Consider the following 14,015-nt stretch of genomic DNA (forward strand, 5'->3'; position numbering starts at 1 on the left):
CAGTGGACCAGGACCCAGTGCTGGAATTATGAGGAGACAGGGCAGGCCAGGAACACACCACGTTACGGATGGGGGCCGAGCGATAGGAAGGGGGACCAAAACAGTGACCATGCGATGGGGGGGGCGGCAACCGGGAGGAGGGGTCAGGGGGTTAGGAGGGGGAGAGGAGGGTGGGGGGATAGTATAGGTTTGAAAGTAGGAGTAGCATGTTCTTAACAGTAAAACAAAACGGATTGTGATGTTGTTATTGTGATACACCCGCCTGGCTGACGTACCTGGAGGTCAGGGCTCAGCAACTGTAATGCAATCGCTTAATAAAATTTGTTCTTAAAAAAAAATTAAACAGCAACCTAAATTTTCTAAATATTAAATTTTACTTCATTTTTTTTTATCAGTGCAAATAAAATATATGAATATTCAAAAATATATATGCAGATTGATAAAAAAATATTTTAGAAAAATAATTTCTCAAAATAACATAATAAACATACAATTATGTACAACACATGTACATCCAAAATATCACATATTATAGGAAACTAAAATGACATATAATACAGAATAGCAAAATATAACAAACCCAATGCCACAAATAAGTCTCCCCAACAAATAAATAATGGAAAAACATCCATTTAAGACTTTTAGCTACTTTCCTCTGCAGCAATATGACATAAAAAAACATACATAATCTATCAAAAATGTTTTGAAACATTTACCCTAAATATGCAAAAATACAGATAAGAAATAACATACTTCCATTTCTACCATATAAAATGAAGGCAATCCCTCCAAAGCATGAAAAACAGCGAATAAACGTTTCAAAAATAGGGAAGATAAAATAAATAGAGGGTTAAGAAATTGCTCCTAATGTTCTTTGAAGAAAACAAAAATTAAACACGTTCACCCACCAAAAAATAATTTCAACTTTCATAATAATGTCTATAGGAGAAAACACAGAAAAACACACCTCAAAACTGAAATATTTGCTAAAAAATAAAATATATAATATTGTCAATAAAAAGTATTAAAATAAACCATATTTTTTAATGAAAAAATAAGTGTAAAAAATGTTACACATGTAAAAAATATGTAAACTAAGTTTCTATTATTACTGAATGAAACATTAATACTATTAATTCAGTACTAAGCAACTGAATTAAATAAAGAATACATTTAGAAAGTTGTGTTTATTATGCCCACAGCAAACATAAGTCCTTTGCAGAAAGTTGTGGGTTTTGAGGGGTTAGATTAACTATTTCCATTAGAAGCTTAACCGCATTGGAGAAACATTGGACTCTGGGGGGTGGGCGGGGTGGGTTTGATTTGCCATCTCTTCTCCAAGCATAGCCACTTTGGAGAAAGTGTTGAAGATTTACTAAATGGAATCATTACAACAATATTACAGAAAATAAATAAAAAATATTCTTACCTGTGAGACAATATCCCATGATGTATCACAATATTAAACATTGACAATAGTTCTCTCACTATATTAAAGTAGAGCACCCTATCTAATCTTTGTCCTCACATAATGTACCATTAAAGACAGCGTTTACCTGACTAACCATGCATACTATTTTTTCATCACTGTAACGCCCTTCCTTCAACTTCTCATCATGTACTGGCATCCTTGTCAGAAAATGTGCACATCAGCAACACTTTTTATCTGCATAATAAAATCTAGATGAAATTTAAATTCCTGATAACAAGATTGCCTTCAGTTAATTTTTGGGGTGGCTCTCCTCTCACCCGGGGGAGGGGGGGGGGGGGGGGCGGGGCGGTAAAAATATCAATAAAAACCTTGTGAGCAATGCGCAGCATGAATGGTGTACCTCACAGAACTTTTTGACATACTGTCCTGCCCATCTCACTTCTTCAAAGATGGACGATATGGGTTATTAACCTCGCAATGCCCTAGATTTTCTTCACTATCACTACTCCTTTTTTGTAACAATAAAGCACCCAAGCCTTGATTACTGACATTGTCCCTGATGCATGATGACGCTTACATCTTGTGTGTTAAATGGTTTCAAAATTTAGCTTTTACCATCTTGTTCCCTACATATTTCTCATTTTTCTTCAAGCACTTGCATAGTAATGCAGTTTTGCTGGAAAATTGCAACACAAATTTTGCATAATACTCTACCAGCCCCAAGAATATTCTTTATTGATCGCTTGGGGTGGGAGCTTCTTCTAGTGCTTTAATTAGCTTCATTTTGGGTACTACACATCTTTTTGACATGTGGTGACGTTTCTGTTTATTTTAAGCACTGTGAAGGGTCTGTTTGAAGCTCCTCTACATGGACTTTTGGGTTGGGGTGTGCTCACCATTTCCCTTCATGTACTGTTTTTCATTTTTTCAGGACTCTCTAAAGGTGGCTTCAACAATTTTTCCAGATGTTGCAGTAAGCCAGTCAGATCGTTTTGGTTTTGCAAATCCCACGCAAGATCCATGGACATAAAACGGCAGATGGGAAAAAAAGCTTCCTTGGCAATTAGGTTCTTTTTTTTTTCCTGAACCTGTGGAGTTCTGCGAACACAGGTTTGGGATACCTCATGAATTGATGGTACAAATAACTTAAAATGTAACCTCTTCATGCTTTCAAGAACTTCAGCACTTGTGCTCAGAGTAAAAGAGGATTCATCATAAGGGACAATCAAGGTAGATAGACATTATGCAACGCATCTATTCCTTGCGTTTTAGTTATTCAGAAAATTAGATCTTGAATTTTGATTTCATATAATTAATATAGAATGCAGATTTGAGTCATGTTCCTTACTTTAAAATGGAAGCCGAAAGGGTGAGTGTCTAACCTATTTTTCTGAAACCAAGATGGTGCTCACATAAGGAAGATCTCATGTCAACCGAAAACAACGTGAACTGAAGTGTGGCAGCCATCTTTGAAATGTAGTATAAAAAGGCTCTTACGTGGAAGAACCTTGCTTCCCAATGGTCAAATTATTGTCTGCTCACATCTCGCTCAGTTGAAAGACTGCAACCTACTGTGACTATCCTGGGGGACCAGTCTAAATCAAAAGAGGGAGTATAGAAGCCTTTTTTACACAGGTTGATTTAGCTTACTAACAGATCAAAGAGAGAATCAACCCACTGTTTATTACACTAGAACCTCCCTAAAATTCACCTAGAAGAGAAAATAAATTATTTTGTTTAACAAAGAACTCTCACTCACTGATTCATTGTCAGAATCTCACCTGGATTTTCCGCTGGAGCGAGAGGAGGCCACAATGTGAGGTCCCAACCTCCCTATCGAACGAGAAGACCCAACAAGATCAAAGTCAATCCCAACCTAGGGAAAAGAGGGGAAGGGAAGAGAAACAACAGAGCATCCACTGATGACTGCGCTGTGGAGGTGTGTCTTTCAGGTACCCGTCTATAGCTCTCCCGGTTATAAAAGAGAGGAAAAAATGCATCAGAAATAAACCCCTATAAATGTGTTTCCAATTCTTCCGATAACGTATATACAAATTTGTGTTTTAATACCTAGAAAAATTCCATCTTCCGGCTTAGGATAGAAATAACATGTCAACTGGCAGTACCACATATCTAAGGGGTAAGAGAAGAAAGACTTGTGTGTAAGAATCAATGTAACTATTGAACCTTCTGAATTATTAAATATACATCACAATGGCATACCTCTTGCATTTGTTATGCCTTCACAACTCAGGCTTACACTGCATGGCTAAAAAGTAAATTGTATAGAAAAAAGAATATATAGTACAGATTCAGTGCATTACTTCATGGGCCAAATTTACAGCCATCATTAAAGTCCAAAAACTCAAAATAAAAAAGGTTAAGCCTAAAAAAACAGGAGGATATGCTTAGAGTTCAATGTAGTAATATGCACAAACTCAGTGCTTAATGATCAGAAATAATGCTTGTATATTTGTGTTTCCTTTAGATATAAAAACCACAAGTTTCCTTCCAGACCCACAACAGTTATACAGTAGCAGATAAAGTCAGATTAGTATACAAAATGTTCCAGCATTCGCAACAAATTTCTTCGATTCTATTAAGGACACGGAGGCGAGGATTATGCTTCTCAGTTATTTACTACTCAAAATAGCAGCCAATGAAAAAATAGTAAAACATATGTAAAACGCTACATGTCCCATGAGGCTCTGAACCACGCCTCTCTAACTAACCAATTCACAAGATCCATAGTATACAAAATAGCGAGGCACCATCTTGACTGCCTCTTTCTTTGCAACAAGCAGTCTTATTAGTCAAGTAAACAAACAGGATACAGTTCCGGCTCTCAACTGAGAGCAGCTCCAATAACCGCTCCCAGATGAGACAACTTATCCACCAACAGCAAAGACTTCCTCGCCACAAGACATCCCAGGTTTAGCTTTGTTTGGAATCCGTTCCTGAAATCAGAAACAAGTTAGAAAACCAAAGAACCAAAATTCTGGTACATAAGGGTGGGAACGAAAAACATGTCTTATGCATCATATGACAACATGACAGTTGCAAATCATTCTTACCTGTCCCAACGGGTGGCATATTCCTCGCCTCCGTGTCCTTAATAGAATCTGAAATTCTTGTTGCGAATGCTGGAAAATGTTGTATTCTATGGCAGGACCGGAGGCTCAGATTATGCTGGTTCAAAGCTGACCAACAACAACAGAAGAAACATGTGCAATGGGTTTATAATAAAATATTTTAAACATTGAGTAAGATGACCAATCTGCTGCATTCAAAATATCTTCTAACCTGGAACCCATAATTAAGACTTTAGATGCCATAGCAACCCTTGCTGAATGTGCTCCATTCACAGAAACATCTATACCTGCTTCAGCCATCACCCATCTCACCCAACGTGCTAAAGTGGCCGCTGATACTGGGCGAAAGGGTTTCTGTATTGACAAAAGTAACGGTCCTAAAGGGTCGGATCTGTGAGATAGGGTACGTTCCTCATAGACTTTTAAACATTTTAAAACGCATAACCTATCATTATGAGGAAAAGCAGGATACTCAACCGAACGAGACATCGTTTTTGTTCTTCTAGAGATAATGAATGATACACCCTGTGGAGAGAAGATCCTTCCTGCCAGATCTACAGCATGATAAATGCAACAACGTGGACGGAACCACTAATTAATCCTTTAGTTTTACAGACTCAGTACAAAGCACCGGAGTACAAAAATCCAATGGATGTGTAAGAAGAACCCTCACCCACCAACCTAGTTGGTGGCATGTTTCATCATTGGGTTCCCAGCTGGGCTGCCGAGTGCAACCCAGCTGTGCTTCAACACCTGAGTTACAGTGGAGCGTTGTTTTTTTTATTTGACAGTGAGGTGTGTGCTCAAAAAGTGGGTAGGTTAAAAGTGTCTCTAGGATGCCCAAATGGGAAATGATTTATTCATAGGGTCCTCGGACACATCTAAAAACAAAAGCAGGGATATAGTGAAGATGAAAAATGGGTCTTCAATATCCCCTAAATGCTGGGCAACATGTTTCAGCCTCTCCAATAGTAATGAGGCTTTCTTCAGGACCAAAAGAACGTGAAATTGTGAGGTGGCTACAGAAATGGAGATAGCCACGTGAATAATTATCAACACACACACACTAAGGTGTGGTGTGTATGTGGCTGGTGTAGCCGTACTTACGGACCCCCTTACTGGTTGAAATACCAGCTGAGAATAAAAGATCAAACGGATCCAATTCATCGGCGGGATCCCGAGAAGACCTGAGTAGGTTTTAAAGGCGGGTGGTCATCCTTGATGAATGTGTGACTACAGGAGACCCCCTCTTCCAGGATCCGTTTGACTTTTATCCTGGCCCTGAAGAAAGCCTCATGACTACTGGAGAGGCTGAAATATGTCGACCAGCATTTAGGGGATATTGAAGACCCATTTTTTATCTTCACTATGTCCCCGCTTTTGTTTTTAGACGTGTCCTAGGACCCTATGAATAAATCATTTCCCGTTTGGGCATCCTAGAGACATTTTTAACATCACCACTTTTTGAGCACACACCTCATTGTCCAATAAAAATAAACGCTGCGCTGTAACTCAGGCGTTGAAGCACAGCTGGGTTGCCCTCGGCAGCCCAGCTGGGATCCCAATGATAAAGCATGCCACCAACTAGGTTGGTGGGTGAGGGTTGTTCTTACAAATCCATTGGATTTTTGTACTCGGGTGCTTTGCACTGAGTCGGTAAAGCTAAAGGATTAATTAGTGGGTCCGTCCACGTTGTTGCATTTATTACCATTTACGGAAAGAGGACGCACCCCTCTGTCATTCCTTGCTCTCCCTTTGATTTCTCCAGATCTAAAGGATGTACATAAGAAACACTCCGACAGGAAATAAGACTTAAGAACATAGTGAGTTTTTATGATAATTGTTTCAGCGACAAATCGTAATTGTCCGGCCATGATTCTAACAATGAAAGAACATTAGACACATCCCATAATGCAGTGTACCTGGGTCTTGGTGGACGACCTACCCTGATACCTTTCATTAACTTACACACCATTGGATGGATCCCCAGTGGTTTCCCATCAATGTGATTGTGTGCAGCCGATAAAGATGATCTGAAGTTATTCACTGATCTGTAGCAAAGACCTGACTCTGCACATTTGTACCAAAATTACAAGATCTCCTTCAAATCAGATCCCACGGGATCCAACCAACCCATGCAGCGCTTCCAAGCTGCAGAATATGTCTTTTGGGTGGATGGAGCCCAAGCCTGCTGTATAAACTCGGCAGCTGCCGATGAAAGGCCCTCAATTCGTTCATGTCTCCTGAGAGCGTCCAAACAATGAGAGGTAGCTGATTCTGAAGGACCAGAGAATGCATGGAGCCCACTGGCTCCTGAAGTAGCATCGGAAAAACGGGCAGTTGAAATGGCAGATCCACTGACAACTCCAACAGAGTCAGAAACCACTTTTGTGTCTTCCATAATGGTGTGACTAAAACCAATGAGGTTGCCTTCCGCCGACCTGAGCTGCCATTCTTGGTATTAATGCGAAGGAGGGAAAGGCACCATTCCTCTGAGATACCCAGTGATGAAGAAACGCATCCATTCCCAACGCCATCAGATCCGGTCTCCAGCTGTACAAGCAGGGAAGTTGGGTGTTGAGGCGAGAGGCAAAAAGATATATCTGACATGGGCCTTGCATACACATGATCTCTAGAAACACGGAAGGATGGAGCTTCCAGTCACTGAAGTACCTCAGAAATCTGGAGTTTCAATCTGCTAACTGATTGTTCTTGCTGGGAATGTACTCCGGAACTATCCTGATCTTCTGTGCCAGGCAGAAGTGCCAAAATTCTCTGGTAATGTTGGCCAACAGACGAGATCTCGTCCCTCCTAGGCGATTAATATATCTCACTGCTGATACATTGTCCATCCTGAGGAGGATGCAACAATTGCTCCTCAGTGGGGAGATCGACCTGATGGCAAATGAGCCGGCTAGCAACTCTAGACAATTAATGTGTAACTTTAACTCTTCTGCTGACCACCGGCCGCCTATGGCTAAGTCTCCGCATCTTGCTCCCCAGCCCCATCGACTGGCGTCCGATTCGATAACTACATCGGGAGAAGCTCCGAAAATGGCTTTGCCATTCCAGGCCTCGCCATTCCAGGCCTCCATATGAGTTAACCACCATTGTAATTCTTCTTGAGCGTCTTATGACAATCAAGTGATCGTATGAGACTTTTTGTTGCAGATAATGGATCTTGAGACGTTGTAACGCTCTGTAATGGAGAGCTCTGGGGAAAATAGCCTGAATCAAGGAAGCCAGAAGACCCACAATCCTCGCCAGGGACCTCATAGCAACCATCTGTCTCGACAGAGTCATTCGTATCTCCATTTTGATTGATCTGATCTTGGTCGCAGGAAGGAGCAACTGGGCATTCACTGAGTCGACTTGAAAACCTAAGAAATCCACCTGTTGGGACGGTGTTGTCACAGATTTTTTTTAGGTTGATCAGAAAACTCTTGCAATAGCGAGATCGTACATTGTAAGTGAGTGCACAACTGTGTCTGATCTTGGGCTGACAGAAGCATGTCATCGACATAAACGATCATGAGGACTCCCATTTCTCATAGACGAGTGACTAATGGCTTCAACAGTTTGGTGAAAATCCTAGGGGAAAATAGGAACAAGCAAGAACAATGTACCTTTAAGGAGAAGCAGGATGTAACAGGGCTGATGAGAGGCCGAAGGGGAGAGATTGGTATCGAAACCATTAACCCTTCCATTGAAATTGGAGATATTTCTGGTGAGAGGGGCAAATTGGCACTGTTAGGTAAGCATCTTTTAGGTCCAAACGAATCATCCAATCCTTTTCTAGTAAGTTGTCTCCCTCCATCTTGAAATGTCTGTACACAATGAAGGGGTTGAACTCTCTGAGATTTAGCACTAATCTCTGTCCTCCTCCTTTCTTTTGTACTAAGAAGACATTGCTGCAAAAGCCTTTGTGAATGAAGGGTCCCGCAGCAATAACCTGCTTTGTCAAAAGTTCTCAAAGTTCTGAGTCTATAAAAGACTGTTCTTGTAGGGAAAAATGGAGAGGAACAGCAGGAGGAGCTTGTTGAATCGGAACACAGATTAACTCTATTTGATACCCCTGAACAGTGTTCATGATCCACGCATCTGAGGTGATCTTTGCCCAACTGTACACAAAGTGCATCAGTCTGCCCCCCCAAGAGGAATCAAAGGAAGAAAGGGGATGGTTACCTAAGGATTGGGTATCACTGTTCCTGAAGCCTCTGTTGATCCCTCTGTTATACCAACCACAGAAACCCCGGAATCTAGTGGGGTAGAATCCGGCTTGGTCCGGCTCCTGGGTATAACACCTACGTCTAGAGCCAAATCCACCTTGAGGACTTTGTTGACTGTATCGGCCGGTCGAGCGTCCTCTGCCATGACCAGCTCTGCCAAAGAGGGGATGGAAAACTCTCTTGAGTAAGGATTGTTACTTGTCCAGGAATGTGAATGTGTTAACAAACTTTGCAATGTCGCTCACAAAACATTCGACAAAAAGCTGGCCCTCAGCCAGAGGACCTGGTTCAGCGGATGCTAATTCCACAAGTTACGAAATAATTAGTTGGAGAACCGACTTGTGTCTCTCTGAAGAAAGGGCACAGTTCGCATTTCGTAGGAGGCAGATTGCCCTCAGTGTCCATCCAGCTAGGACCTCCGGGTGAATAGCTGCACCCATCTCTTGTGCCTGAAGCGCTAGTTACAAAATCTTTGCCAGTGGGCCAGAGACATCCAATAGCTTGTCCTGACAAGCCCCTAGAGCCCTGTGTATGCCCTTCATTGGAGTCTTTTTTGTATTTCTTTAGAAAAGTCTGCATGGACATGTCTATTTTAGGGGTCAAGGCAGTTTTATTCGGAAAGTCTGGTCGAGGGCACTCTGATCTCAAGCGGGCTCGAACTTCTTTATCGAAGCTCTTACGCTGATTTGTCTGCATGTATTCCGCCACTGCCGGGGCGGGTGCCCAATCTGAAGAGCGAGGGTGGACAATGCTAGAAGGGTCAAACGTGAAGAGGGAAGGATTGACAGGGGAAATTTCTTTATTTAAGCAACTTATAAAGCGCGCAAATACCCTTAGGTGTCTCGGCGCTGAGGACTGAAGAGGATGGAATGCCATGAGCGTGTGACTCATTGGTTGAAGAGCCAGGTTTTTACTTGTTTCCGGAAGGCAAGTAGGGTGTGACTAGTCTTGATGTGATGGGGGAGAGTGTTCCATAGTCTGGTAGAGAGTGCTTGCGCACCATGGTGCATTTGCACGGGCGCGATTCTTGGGAAGAATCAGTATCGTGTCAGTGTCGGTTAGTGAGGGGGATTGGAGGGGTTAGGCACAGGAGAAGGGGTCAGGGGGCCCACATTGTAGTCGTGGTCCTTGGTTTTGTGTAACTTAGAATAAATTGTAACATGGGGCCAAGAGGGACCCTGGGGCTCCGAAGGCGGGAGAGTAGGTATAGGGGTAGGATTGCCTGGCGGAATGTTAGGTGTGGCACCCACTGACTGGTCCGGGCAGAGGGAGATGGGCAGGAGGGCGGAGGAAAGGGCCTTATCTAACTTTTTATCCAAAGTTTTGTCAATGAGGGCCTCCATATACTCGTCATAATAGTAATCCTCATCCTCTGCAGGGCCATATGCAGCTAGTTCCTCCTCCTAGACTTCACAGTCCGACATCTTGATGAATAAATCTTATATTTCACTCAAAATCCCAAGTGGGAAGCTAATTTTACAACCCAGACCCGCAGTGAGACTGGGCATCAAATGGGAGCCAGTGCTGGGACAGTGAGGCTACAGAAGGTACTACAAACCCCTGTTGTGTAGGGCTAATGGAGGGCAGTTAGCCCCTCCTGCCTAATTTAATCAGGGTTTTCTTCCAAAAATTAATACTTCTGTGCAGTCAGAAATTAGGACGAAATTGCAGTAAAAAGTGTTGAAAAAAGCTCAAAAATGATTACATTGGTCTTATCTGAAGCCCGGTACCGGCACAACACTGTTGGGCTGCTTTCCCTCTATTCTTCTAGCCCGGGGAGAGGCGGCAACCAGCGTGTGTGTGGGAGTCTGCAGGCGCATGCACTGAGGCGTGCAGGCTCCCGAGAGGCATGCACGAGCAGCCTGATCAGCCTGTACACGACCTCGCTCCCAGAGGGGGGGGCCAGAACCAGCAGGTAGCGCGAGGAGCGAGCAAGAACACGGCACAATCCGCTCGCAGAAGCGAGTCTGAACAGCAACATTAAACACCACAAATATGTAAATTACCACAGAATACCTAAGAAAGAACAGCGCAACACATGCTGAAGGAGTCGGAAAAGTCAAGCTAACGTGCACAGAACGCGGTGCGAGCGCTACACCGTTAGTGCAATGAAGATATAATAGTCAATAAAACAGTTTAGGATACAGCCATAACCATCTTTGTAATGAACAAACTAATGAACAAAATAACTAGGCACTTATCTTGACTGCGGAGAAGCAAAGAAAGAGGCAGTCAAAATGGTGCCTCTCTATTTTGTATACTATCGACCTTGTGGATTTCTTAATGAAGGAGGTGTGGTTCAAAGCCTCATGGGACATGTAGTGTTTTACATATATATTTTTTTTCATTGGCTGCTATTTTGAGTAGCAAAGAATTGAGAAGCATAATCTGAGCCTCTGGTCCTGCCATAGAATAGTTTCTTAAGCAGTCTTTGATCATAAATACAGAGCGCACTAGAGCGTTACCCAGACAAAGTCAGAGGCAACTTTGATGCTTGGTTTGTTTTCTCTTTTCTTTCCAGGATCCCTAGCGAGGTATTTCCAAGCACGAAAAAGGAAGAGCAGAGAGAATCCGATCCGAGCAAGGAGCCACCGAAGCATCAAGATGGAATTCAGCCCGATGGGAGCAGCCGGCAAAGGAAGGCCCGATTCAAGGGAAAACCGGTAGACAAGGTAAGTGGCACAACGGCAGGAAGTTGTGGACCGTAACGACTATAATGTCAAGCAGCTTCCTGCCAGATAGCACACGCTTTATTCACTGTGCGCCACGCCTCCGTTGCAAATGGAAGACGGCTCAGAAAGTAGGCAGGCCTGACAGTCCTCAACCTTGACACGCTTCTATATTCAGAAACCTTTTTTCCCCCTACCACTTCTCGTCATTGGGGTAAGTCTCGCTGATAATGGTAATGAGCCCTACCCCTAGGATAGCCTCCTTAATTCTAATTTCATGTCTCTTCTTCCATTAAGCACCCGGAAGGGCCCCATGTGAGTACTTGTTTCCTTGTCTCACTGGGGTTTATGAGCACCACACCTACTAAGTCATCAGAATGTTGAATTCTTCAGGTAGAATCGCTTTTCCATCCTTTTTTTTTTGCCTCTCTCAGTTTCTCTCTTATCTCTGCTTAGTCTTTTCTTATACTTATATTTCAGGCGTCCCCATGTATTAGGTCCTGATGAACCCCCCCATCAATAGTGGGATCAAAAGGTTGTTGACTTACAAACCGTTTCCAGTATTTGTACAAATAAGAACAGAACTGTGTAATCATTATCATGTAAATTATAATGGTTGTTTTCTTGTATTGAGAAACCACAACTTTATGCTGTATATTATTTTCACATAAACCGTGCGGGTTCCACCTTTCACTTGCGACACTGTTCACTTTAAAAATATATATTTTTTATATATTTTTTCAAAATAAAAACCGGATTCCGTGCTTACAGTATTTGGCTTCCTGATTGAACTTTGTATGAGGGCTTCTGATTCAAACATACCTTACCAGAACCATTGGTGATTGTGCGTAATTAACACCAAGTATATTTGTTTACTTTTCCACAAGAAACATTGTTTCTACTGGTAATTGTTATTTGCCCTGGTTCTGCATGAGTAGGGTTGCCACTGTTTTGTACAACCAATGACAGTCAAACAGTGGCTTGCTTCATCTGAGAGTTCTCCCTGATACGAACTGTATCGGAGCGTGCTTACGACCTCAACTCTCGAGGGAGCACTACGTTATATTGGGAAGGATCTTGGAAAGTAAAATTGTCTACGCAGTCCCCTAGACTTACATTTTTAATGTGGGTCCGTGTGGTAAGATTAAGAACAAAGGATGATGCCTTTGAGGTATTTGTACTCGCGCATCTACTACGGTTTACATGTTTTAGCCATCTTTTCCACCAACTTCTGTGGCTTTCCTCAGGACCAGATCAGATCCCTAAATTCCCCAGAATCCTAATGTGATTACTTGTTCTAACAAGCAAATTTTGGTCAGTCACAATCATTCCAAACATTCATACAAAGCGATCTGGGAGATATTCTCCATAGTGTGATTGGTATCCATTTCTCACCCCGTAAGTTGCCACAAGGGGCCTTGTAGTCACACATTTGTCAAAAGATCACATCCATCATTTCATCTAGCTTTCATCTCTGGCTCAGACCTTCTATGCTAATATGGTTCAATTACCTCTATCTGAACCTCACACTGCTACTTTCTTTATAGCCATCTTTGAGCAAGCCATCTTGCTGTGAACAGTCCCATTGGTGAAATCAGCCTTCACTCGCAGACACTTGGGGTGTGGCTTTTTTCTTGTTGACTCCTTCTTATGTCACTGATGATGGAGCTAGCGTCAAAGTCTAAGATCCCAGCTTCGCTCATTTCAGTCTCACAGCACCACCTACCCCTTAATAAGTCTACCTGTCGCTCTGTTGGAAATCTGAGGAAAAGGTCTTTTTGAACATCCCATGCAGCACCACTTATTGATAACTATGAGGGAACTATGTCTATGTCAGTGTCTATGCCTGTTCCCTTAGAAACACATTTAAAATTGTTTTAAGTGAAGTTCAGACTGTCATTAAGGGACATCCCCAACTTACCTCATTCGCCCCACTGATAAACCGCAAATTTAATCCTACAATATTCTTTTTATAGTAGTGGCATGCTTACGGTACCTGGTCAATGTGTTCGTATGTAGGTGAAGTGAGGCATTAGTACGAAGTAGCAGAAACTATTGCATATTGCTATATTTACAAAGGGGTGCAGGTATATTTTACAATATATAAACATGGGCTTTGCCAGAAAAGCCTTACTGACCATGTTGGTGTAGATGTTAGTCGCCAAAACAGGACTAGTGTACAGAACATGCACCGCAGTTCACAGCAGCAGAAGAGGTAGGAAGGTGAGGCTAACCAAATTCTGTTGGGCGGGGACGGACCTCATCAAGCGTGCTGTGTTGCTGAAAAGGTCTCTTCATAAGAAGGTAAAATTTACCACATACACTACTTTCCCTAAGATGTGTCAAATAACCTATCCTCTTTCCCTAAAAACTACCCACGCTACAAATGTTTAAGACTCCTCATTTTTTAATTGGAAACCTACACTGTAAAATTCTTTACATGCATGTTCTCTCAATCCCCACACCTATTTTTCATCTTTGTCCTTAATATTCTCCCTATATCCTCTGTTAGCCTGTCTGCTCTAGGCCAAAGCTGTAAAATAATGCCTTCCTTACTACACTTTCTCCCCCATGTTTTCTGTTCTTAATCCTC

Source organism: Triturus cristatus, chromosome 1_2 (genome assembly GCF_964204655.1).
Source record: "Triturus cristatus chromosome 1_2, aTriCri1.1, whole genome shotgun sequence".
In the NCBI taxonomy this organism is placed as follows: domain Eukaryota; kingdom Metazoa; phylum Chordata; class Amphibia; order Caudata; family Salamandridae; genus Triturus; species Triturus cristatus.